The sequence below is a fragment of the Aquila chrysaetos genome, chromosome 6, assembly GCF_900496995.4.
Source record: "Aquila chrysaetos chrysaetos chromosome 6, bAquChr1.4, whole genome shotgun sequence".
NCBI lineage: Eukaryota > Metazoa > Chordata > Aves > Accipitriformes > Accipitridae > Aquila > Aquila chrysaetos.
In genome coordinates this window covers 22,665,268-22,675,659 of record NC_044009.1, presented here as the reverse complement: position 1 = coordinate 22,675,659, position 10,392 = coordinate 22,665,268, and the positions used below count along the sequence as shown (strand labels likewise).

Here is a 10,392-nt window from a genome sequence, read left to right as displayed (position 1 = left end):
AGAGACTTTTGTTAAAGTGTTGGCTAAAAGGAGTGTAACAAGCAAGATATTCTCATTTTGTTTGCAGCTAGGAAAGTTTTGTTAAATATGTAGTTGTGCCAAAGCCATAGAAATAGTTGCCTTTTTCTGCAGTGTGAAGTCAAGTCCAGCAGACTGAACTTTAAGATCTTTCTTGAGCAACATTGGTGACTTCGAGAGATAAATGCTCATTAATTGTATTTTAAAGGTTTGGAGATTGATCAAACAGAATCAATGTTCAAGGTTGTTTCTAAAACACAATGATACATCAATTTATTGTTGACTTGACTGGAGAAAAGTATATACCGTTTATTACTCACTTCTGAAAGGAATTTGGGTAGATATGCTCCATTTTTGAGTAGTGGAAATAAGTTTAGTATCTATGAAATCAGCTCTTTTTTTCTTGCTCTTTCATGCAGAACACTCAACAAAGACCAAGAAGTCCATCTTTGGAAAATTAATTATTATTTAGGTGTTACTTTATAGTATGGACAATGAAGCTCATATGGGTGGATAAAAGGGGATGAATGAAATAAATATTTTCTTTTTTCAATAAATGCCTTTCTCTATGTATGCAAAAGACCTTTATTTTTAGCACACTGAAATAAAGGAACAGAAGAAATATCAAAGTGAAACAAAATTGAGTGTGTACATACTGGGTATTTGTGATTAAGAAGTCACTTGGAGACAAGGAACTTTGAGAAACTAAGATAAACTGAACTTAAAATAAATACTAATGGGACAAGTGGAGGCATAATCAGTCCAGGAACTCTTACCTGAGTGTTGTGGTTTAACTGCAGCCAGCAACTAAGCACCACACAGCTGCTCACTCACTCCACCCACCCACCCAGTGGGATGGGGGAGAGAATTGGGGAAAAAAAAAGTGAAACTCATGGGTTGAGATAAGAACAGTTTAGTAGGACAAAAAGGAATAAACTAATGACGATAATAATAACAATAAAATGACAATAATAATAAAAGGATTGGAATATACAAAACAAGTAATGCAATTTCTTACCACTCGTGGACTGATGCCCAGTTAGTTCCCGAGCAGTGATTCCCCCCTCAGGCCAGCTCCCCTCAGTTTATATACTGGACATGACATCACATGGTATGGAATATTCCTTTGGCCAGTTTGGGTCAGCTGTCCTGGTTGTGTCCCCTCCCAACTTCTTGTGCCCCTCCAGCCTTCTTGCTGGCTGGGCATGGGAAGCTGAAAATCCTTGACTTAGTCTAAACATTACTTGGCAACAACTGAAAACATCAGTATGTTATCAACATTATTCTCATACTAAATCTAAACCATAACTCTATACCAGCTACTAGGAGGAAAATTAACTCTATCCCAGCCAAAACGAGGACACTGAGTCAGATGGGATGCCCAAAGGTGAAAAACTAGAACCTGAGCTTAATTGTTTTTATAAACATGAAAGAACATGTAGAAGAAGTGAGGATTTTTGTTCTGATAAATCTGTTTTTCTAATGATTATAGGTATTGGAGCCAGCTCATATGTAATGAGGTGCAGAGTGACTATGGACACTCAAGACTTGGCTACGCAAAGAGAAAGAGCAAGTGCTATCCAAGGCAGCAGTACAAGTGGTTTGAAGGATCTGTGGATGATTGCTTTGCCTCACAATGTGAAAATTGAACTAACTTGTGTTGTGGAAAGCTTTAAAGATAAGACAACAATACACTGACTTTACATGAAGACTGAATATATTTAATACTATGTTCTTGAGAATACTTCTTGTATGTCTGTCCTCAGTCAGCAGAGGCGTGCTTTCAAGAATTGGCCCATGACCATGGAAAGAAGACTGCTGGGATGGCACTAGTTGGAATCACTCCAGAGGACTGTAAGCATTGTGTGCATTAATGAGAGGCACTGGATAATTTTGGAAGAGGGGAAGCAATTTCAGTATTATTTTATAAGATGTGTACATGTATAATCATATATCTTAAACATACGTATTTTAAATCTCAGCATTGAAAAACTTTGCAGTATTGAGTTGAAGTATATGAATTTAAATAATCCTAACTTGCTGTGTTTGGGGAAGCACAAATGAACAGTGTGAATCTGGAATCATTCCATGTTAATGACTGTGCTCTGTTCCAATGGTTTAATTAGGGAACAGTGTCACATATTGCCATAGAATATCGGGATTTATCTGGCCCTATCTGATGATCTTTTGGCTTTAGTAACAAATAAGAGCATAGTCCTATTTGGAATGGCCTTGAAGGCATGAAATGAAAATATTATTCAAAGATGGATAAAATTAATATATCCTTTTAGAAATACACACAGTGAAGTTGTCTGACCTGGTGAAGATATATGAGCAAAGTGTGTCAGCAGTCAAGAGCATTTAAATTTCCTGACTCCCAGTCCCTCTTTCTACCTCATTTTTTCCAGATGAGTCTATAGAATGGTTCTCTCACCAGTGACTGAGGCAGTCAACAGAACTGAAATATTGTGTACATATTTTTCCTACAATGAACTTTCTTCTTGTAAGTAACTTACCTCTTTAGGATTTTCTATTTTGGGTTTTTTTTTACATGAGAGGAAGAGAAAGGGAGTGAAGGAGATAAACAGGGAGGCAAGTTAAATCTGAAAGAAAACTTTGACATTTCTTATTAATGCTTATACGTCAGAAGGAAGTAGACGTCACCGTAAGTTAACAAAATGAAAATGTATGTATATTAAAAGGAGATTTTTGTTACTCCTGCCATGAATAGAATGGCTTTACTAACAATAATTGTTTTCGTGTCTTGGAATTGGGGTCAGTGGCCAGGAAGAGTTCATATAACAGATTTGTAAGACATTTATCATTTATTCTGGCTATCTAAAGCAAGAGTTCATGTGTTACACCTACTTCAAATACACTTATTTGATGATTTACTTTGTGGGATGTGAGATTGTCAGTCAGTACATTAAATCCATGTTTTTGGAGGTGTTTTTGACCCTTCTTTATTTACAGTTTATGTAGCAGTGCTGATTTCTCTGTTGCACAGCAAATTCAAGTTGCTGTCTAAAAATTAAGCTTTGAATCCTGTATGAATATCTGGAAGTAAGCTCTGTATGACCTGAAGTTCTTTCAAAAATCTCATTTGCCTAGAATTACATATAAGAATATATATATTTCAGTGTATTAAGAATATAGCTTTGTTTGGAGAATCTATGCTGTGTTGCTGTCATTTAGCTATTGCAGGGGATGTTATGGAATGTACTGATGAACAAAAAATTCATTATAAATAATCCTGTGTTTAGTAGCCCTCTAAACTAGAGAGGGATTACAGTGAATCAGACAAACTGGATGCAGTATTAGCAAGGATACAATGACCCAAATTTCATTTTCTCTTGAAATATTGTTAAAGATTGCTCTGTTTTCATCTGTGCGGTAAACTTTAGACTCATTGAATCTGCAGGTAATTTTGCCACTGATTACAGCAGGACTAAAATTTTAGCTACAATATGCAGCATGCTGGGAATTTCTGCTGGCTTTTCCTTTTGAATACCTGACTCTTATGCTTTTTAGTATTAATACTGTAGATGGCTTTAGTCTGTTTTGGTTGTGAATGTTTAATTTTATTTGTTGGTTTACTTGTTATGTCTATTTTGATGTTAAACATATCCCTTCTTCTTTTGAACTCTTTGTTAGCAAACATTCAGCAAACCAAACAAACGCCAAGTGGAACTAGTCCTTGTCACAGACACATAGCAAAACCTGCCAACATATCTCAATATCCAGCAAAGTTAGTGCACCCTACAGCAGAACCATCAGAATTCACTGATCCTACACATGCTCATCCAGTGTGATGTACTTCCTCCAGTGCACTCTAATTCCTTACTGTTTCGACATGGTTGATCTTACCTGCTTTAGTATTGTTTCTGTGCTACAGGTCCTAACTCAATTTTTTTTTTTTTTTTTTTTTTCCCTGCCAGGTAGTTTGAAATAATTAGACCAAAATAAGAGACGTTTTCTAACCTGGTTTTGGCTTCCAGTTTGCTGCTGCTTTGTCAGACCTGATACAAGTATTTTCCTGAAGTCCATTCTGTTTAACTGTAGTCATTACTCAGATATTTTCCACTGTGGAAACTCAGCCACTGTGGAACAAGCCACAAAAAATGAGGTTTTCATGACAAATTTGTAAACCAAGATTTTTAAAGCTTGGGAATGATCTTGAGTGCTTAACTAGCATTAACTGAGGAGCTTGATTTCCTAGCATTACTCTATTGTCTAACTCAGACACTTTCATATAGCATGATATGATTACTCCAAAATTAAGCCATGAAAAAGCATCAGAAACATTTGAAAGATATGATGGTAAATGGATCTAAGTTATGGAATCTAAGTTTTACTTCAGAATTCAAAATTCATTGAGGCAAATATAATCTCAGGACAAATAAACCTCTTAGTGAAATCATACTTTTTACAAAAGTACTGTCTTTAACAATGTTATGCAGCTTCATGTACTTTGTGGTTTTCATCTCCATGTGTTAATAGTTTTCAACTGCCAGACAAGCTAACACAGATGAACAAAGGCTGGTATGTGCTTTTTGACAGCTTTGGATGAAGTGAGTGAAAAGCAGCATAATTCATATGAACAGCTTACAGGGAGACTTTGAGTGTTGCCATAGCTGTTACCACTTAGCTGATCTCAAGAGTTTTATCACCCTAACTTCAAGGGCTGGGTGCATTTCATGTCAGACCACCTTATTCTAGAAGTAACTTACAGAATAGTTGAGTTCTCAGAAGAAATGAAATTAAGGCAGGAGGTGGGGAAGAGCAGAGGAGCTTTTTCAGTGTATTAAATTTCTGATGTATGACTTAAATTTCTAATAATACAATTTGTTAAAGTGCTGGTCCCTTCTGATAGTGCTGGACTTTCTGAAGCTTTATTTCCTGCATAAAAATTGTCCCATTTGCAGGTCATACTAGTTTCAGTAGTCTTTCAGTTTACTTGCACTGTGGATATCTGTATTTGCTATTAACCCATTCTAAAACTAACCTGACCAGGGGCATAATTTGTTACTGTGATCTCCTGAACACTTGAGCTTTTCAACCTCTTCAGTAAGAGAAGCAGAGCCTAGCTTTTACCCTCTTATTCCCTAGCTTAATCAAATATACAAAGAAAAATAAAGTAAGGTATTACACCCACTCCAAGTGCATGCTGTTAACCGCTCCAGTACTTTTCCCAGTACCCTGGCCTGTGTGGTTTTCTGTCAGTCTGCATTGTCAGAGTTCAAGTCACCAAATATTGCTTCTGCTTTTGCAGCTTCTACTGCAGGATGTGGTTCCATAACAATATATGACAGCTAAAGTTGGTATAGTACTGTGCTCCTATTTCCATGATTTTACCCTTTTCTGACAGTGGTCCTGGCCTTTGTGTGATTAGGGCCTGAGTTTATTCTGCTTAAGATTAGTCACTCTTCTCTTGGCTAATTTTCTTTGAAGTGCTTCTCCATTAGAGCAGAGTGAGTATGTTGCTCAGGATGGAGAAAGTGTGGGGCAGCAGCAAGTACAGTTCAGATGAGATTGAACTGCTCTGGGACCTCTCCCTGAGAACACACCAAAGTTATAACCATGGGAGAAACTATTCTCTGTTGCAGCGTGGTATGGCTGCAAACTGTTATAAAAGTTTTATAACAGCATCTTTCATTTTCACTGAAAAGGACTCTATTAAATTTGTAGTGAGCGGTTAGGACTTCCCAAATTCTGCTGAATGAAGAATAAAAAGAACAGTTGGCAAAGTTAAAATTTGGAGCAAGCAATTTAGCTTTTCCCTCTCTTCCCACATTGTAAGCAATTTATTATTTTCTCTTTATTCAGACCTATTAATCAAATAGCTGTGGGCATTTGTTTGTGGTATGTATTTTGCACATAGGTGATTGACTGCATACATTTGACAACTCAAATTCTGAGCTGATATTTTTGATTGAATGTTTAGGTCACATGAAGTGTTTCCTTTCTTTGACTTGATGACCTTCATTTCTTTTGATTAAAATTTCCTCAGTAAATGTTTGGTTCTTAAATTGTCTGCAAATAATTCCTTGTACTTAGAAAATTCCCTGGTTTTACCACTTTCGCTGATAAATTAGAGTATTGCTAAATATCTGTAAACAATGGCCATGACCTGAGAGACTGAGACACAAATTTGAGTATTTGTGGGTGGAAAAATGAAAAAGTTTTTCAGTTGTCTCCATCCATCTGAATTTGAAAGATCACGCAGGTCAGTTATGTTGAAGCAGGACATCGTATTTGTGCCATTCTAGAATATCCTCTCTGGTTATAATAAAATAATTGATAATATTTTATGTTTAGAGAATGATATTGGTGCTTTTAAATCTAAACGTTTCCAAAGGAAAGCAGCATTTTTTCTCCTTATGGAGTGTGCTTTAGAGCTGCAATGCATTTTTATGCAAGCAATCTGTCTTTCTGTCCTAAACCATTTCCTGTCCATGGAACACCTGTAGATTGGAATAATTTCATCTGAATCTTTCAGCTTAATACTGATTTAAGATTAAAATGTCACTGTTGTGGCAAATGGTTCAATTGTTGCTGTTTTGCAGCCTGTTACATACATGCTGTCTGCATCTTCACATCTGCCACTGCAGAGCTGTCTGTGAAAATACCAAGCTCAGATATGAAAGGTGAGGAATGTCCTCAGTTCCTCTTGACTTCAGCTGGAGCTAACGGCACTGATACTTTTGTAGAGCACTGCAGGATGAGCAGTGCCATGCAAATCACTATTCATTCTGTGGCTGGTTGAAAGTCATCACTGTTTCACTGACTTCATGGGCTTTGAAGTCTAAAAATTTTCAGTAAAGTATACGGTAACAATGTACTGAATTTAAAAAAAAAAAAAAAAATCTTGATTTATATACAGCTTTACATGCTAGGTCAGTGGGGTAAGTAATAATTTTCTAAATAGGAAGAAGTGCCAAAATGCATACACAGTATTCTGGGGGAGCCATAACCGCAAGCCTAAACTCCCAGCTGTCTTGCAGAAAGAAGTGCTTTGCATGGTTTCGTGAATGTTTAGAAAACCAAATTAGACTAATGTTTCAATTTTATTCAAGCAGAGATGGGTACAATCTGACACTTTTATGTGTGAGCAGGAGAGGACGGAAAGTCCTCATCTCATGATGACCCTCCCAATGAAATCTGGTCATACAAGCAATTTCTGGAGTGTGGCTCCATTGCATGATGGGTTGCCGGGGAACATGGCAAAGCGCTGCAGATTTTTATTTTCTACCATGTGTACAAGAGCAAACACTCATTTTCCTATGGTGCTTGATTTTGCTTGAAATTTTACTTGAAATTTTACTGTATTTTGATATTGAACTCTCTGTTTGTGGTAGTACTTGCAGGGCTAACATGGCCTAAAGCGGAAAACCTTGTGGAAAGGCTCACTGTTTATTCCACACAATATACCATCTTTCCTTTTCCTTCAATAAAGGTTTATTTGTTTCTCATTTGTATCTTATCAGCATAGGATGAGATGCACCCAGCTTTGCAACCATACCTATTACTGTGATTACTAATTTTGACATTTGTTTGTGGAGTGAGGAAGAAACAGTTGAAAAGCACTGGGCACAGCCCTGCACTTTCTGAAATCATTAGAATATTTCATACTGATTAGACCAAGAGTTGGAGCAAATTCACAGAGGTCAAAGGAAATAATGTAATGACAATGTCTGAATTAAACATGGGCCTTTATTTGCTGTTGTCATAGCAAATTGTTTACCACATAGCACTGCAAACAATGGTTCAGCATTGCGGAAGAAATCACGGTTTTAAGGAGCAAGAGGAATGCCAGTCGTGTTCATATTCTACATGCTGGTTACTTTTAATACTATGGCCTGTGAGGGTAGTGCATCCAGCCTGAACCACAGAAATGAAGTTTTTCTGAAGCGGCAGCAGCAGCAGCAGAAAAATATATGCCCAGCTTATTTTAGCTCTGAATTATAGTGAGAAAATGTGGTTATAATAAATCTTGTGTTTAGACACTCCTTTTATTGTTACTCACTTTAATGGTTCTTCATATATCTTCTCTGCCGAATCCTCTTTCTTTTCTTTTGTAGATGTTTAAATCTCATCCACACATCATACATTGTGATGGCAATTGTCATTGTAGACCCGATTCTGGTGTTACACTAGTGCAGCTCAACTGACTTCTGCTTTACAGGTTTGTAAAGTGAGATCAGACCTGGGTCTCTACTTAAAGTGCTGTTTCTCAATATGCTATGTCACTTCAGTAAAGAATAAGATATTGCTGGTAACCCTGCAGCATCTCTTTGGAGGGAGGTGCATCTATTTACCCTCTCTTTGTTCTTCCATCCTGTTTGCAGGTAAGATTTGGTGAAAGCATCTGAGAAACAATAGAATTTACTTGTAAAGGCCTTTTTTGGTTTGGTGACCTCAATTAGTTGTATCTTACAGAACAATACTGGTAGCAGACGTCTTTGAGTTAGTCTTTTGATACAATACATTGTGTGGTTCTGGGAAGTGGAGGAATAGGTGGGGAGATAGCCCTCTACACCAGAAACTTTGTATTACAGAATTTTTTGTTGAAATAATTGTGCCAAATTATTCTTAGTGGAAAATACCTTAAAAATTTCCAGTAACAAGAGTTTTTTTTCTTTTAAAAAAAGACACTCTCCTCTACGATTACAATGAATCCTTTCTTGTGTTTCACTTAAAACTGGACCCCATCCCACCCCATGGATGTGGGTTTCATGTCAAATTCCACATTCTAAGAGTAAGCATTTAGAATTAGACAAGCTCAGCAAGGACTCAGTGATAATTTTTTTCTTTGGCTCAAACTTTGGCTTCTCTTTTGTCACTGTGTTTGCATTTACCTGTCCTTATGTGTCATTTGTGTAATTGAATTTACTTCATTTATCTCTGTGCAAATGAATGTTGGCTCAGACTTAGGGTTATTTTTAAATGTTAGACTTCAAGATCATGAAAATCAGGGGCTGCTCCTTTTAATTTTGCTCATTCGTTGTTTTTTTTCTAGAACTAAGTAGCACTGAGTAGTTACCAGGGTGTGTAGGAAGACAGAGTAGCATGTAACTTCAGTTGCAACGCAGACTGCAATAGAAAACCATTGCCTGCTTTGCCATTCATTTTATAAATTGGTTTATAGAGCTATGTGGAACTCTAATTACTTTCAGCTTCTCAACATTTTGCAAATCCAGAAAATGTAGTGTGTCATTATTCTGGAGTCTCAGCATTTGAGGAGCTGTTGCTTTTTTCATCGCTACATTAGAGGGCGGCAGCTGGCTACTAATGCGTGAATCGCACGGACTTAGCATTATCCCTTTTGTTCTCACTTGCCACCTGGTGGCAAAATGTGGAAGGCTGCAGCATGTGGGAAGCAAAGACTTCCTGCTTTTAGAGAAAGCCTCTTGTCTGCTTACGCTGAGTGCAGTGGACCAAGTCCTACCTGTTTCCCAACAAATCTAGGCTCTTTATGTCTTAGTGAATCACTTTATTTAAAATACCACAAGAATTGTCAGAGGGATCCAAAGGTGTTAAGCATTCAGCTTGAAAGAAAAAAATAAGCTTTCCTAGCTCCTTTTCTCTATCAGCTTAAAGTGGTTTAGTGCTCTGTGTTTCAGAGGGCTGAGTTTAACTCTGATTTTGCTGAAGTAAACAGTAAAACTTATATTGACTTATGGTTTTGTGCATGTTGTATATATTAGAAGTAAATATAAAGTTTACTTCTATCTAAACTTCAATGTTGTGTTATAAAGTGGTCACATTAAATCTTTTCTGTTAATTTTTTTAAACAGCTAGCACACAGTAGCAGCTGAAACACACTGAAACAGTTTCTCCAAATGAAACAGACAATAGCTCTGGTGTGTTGGATAGTACATGGTGAGTTTGCAAAGTTCTTTTTTTTTCATGGCATCCACTGTAATTTTAAAATTTTCATAACTGTTTCTAAATTACTTTTAAAATGCAACCCTCAGTTCTTTAGAATATACTAGTGAATCAGTGCCTTCAAAGTCAATTAATAAAAGCTACTACATAGTTGAGACAGGAATTCTCTAAGTCTAGGACAACTGTTCCAGGGACTCTTGTGACATTTCTTAAAAACTTTGTGTTTTCAATATTTTGGGGTTTTGGGTTTTTTTGAGTTTTCTTTTTACAGGATCCTATTTTTATGTAACTTTTAGCTGTTGTTTAACCAGGAAAATAAGGTGTATTCTCAGTTTTTAATAAGCTATTTGGTATAGTACTTCTTGACTAATGCAGCCTTATCCCTTCCGTAAGGATGCCATTACTGAGGCAGTTATAGTATATGTTTTAATGACTACCAGTAGTAAATATATGCTTATCTGATGCAATTTAAAAATAAAGCATGAT

At 36.7% G+C, this 10,392-nt stretch overlaps 1 long non-coding RNA gene across 1 annotated transcript; it reads left to right on the top strand.

Moving 5' to 3' along the window:
- The first annotated feature begins 2,376 nt into the window (after positions 1-2,376).
- LOC115343046 lies at positions 2,377-9,900 on the top strand. Its single transcript, XR_003923991.2, has 3 exons — positions 2,377-2,521; positions 8,100-8,203; positions 9,816-9,900. It is a non-coding gene; the product is annotated as an uncharacterized LOC115343046 (long non-coding RNA).
- The last annotated feature ends 492 nt before the right edge of the window (positions 9,901-10,392 follow it).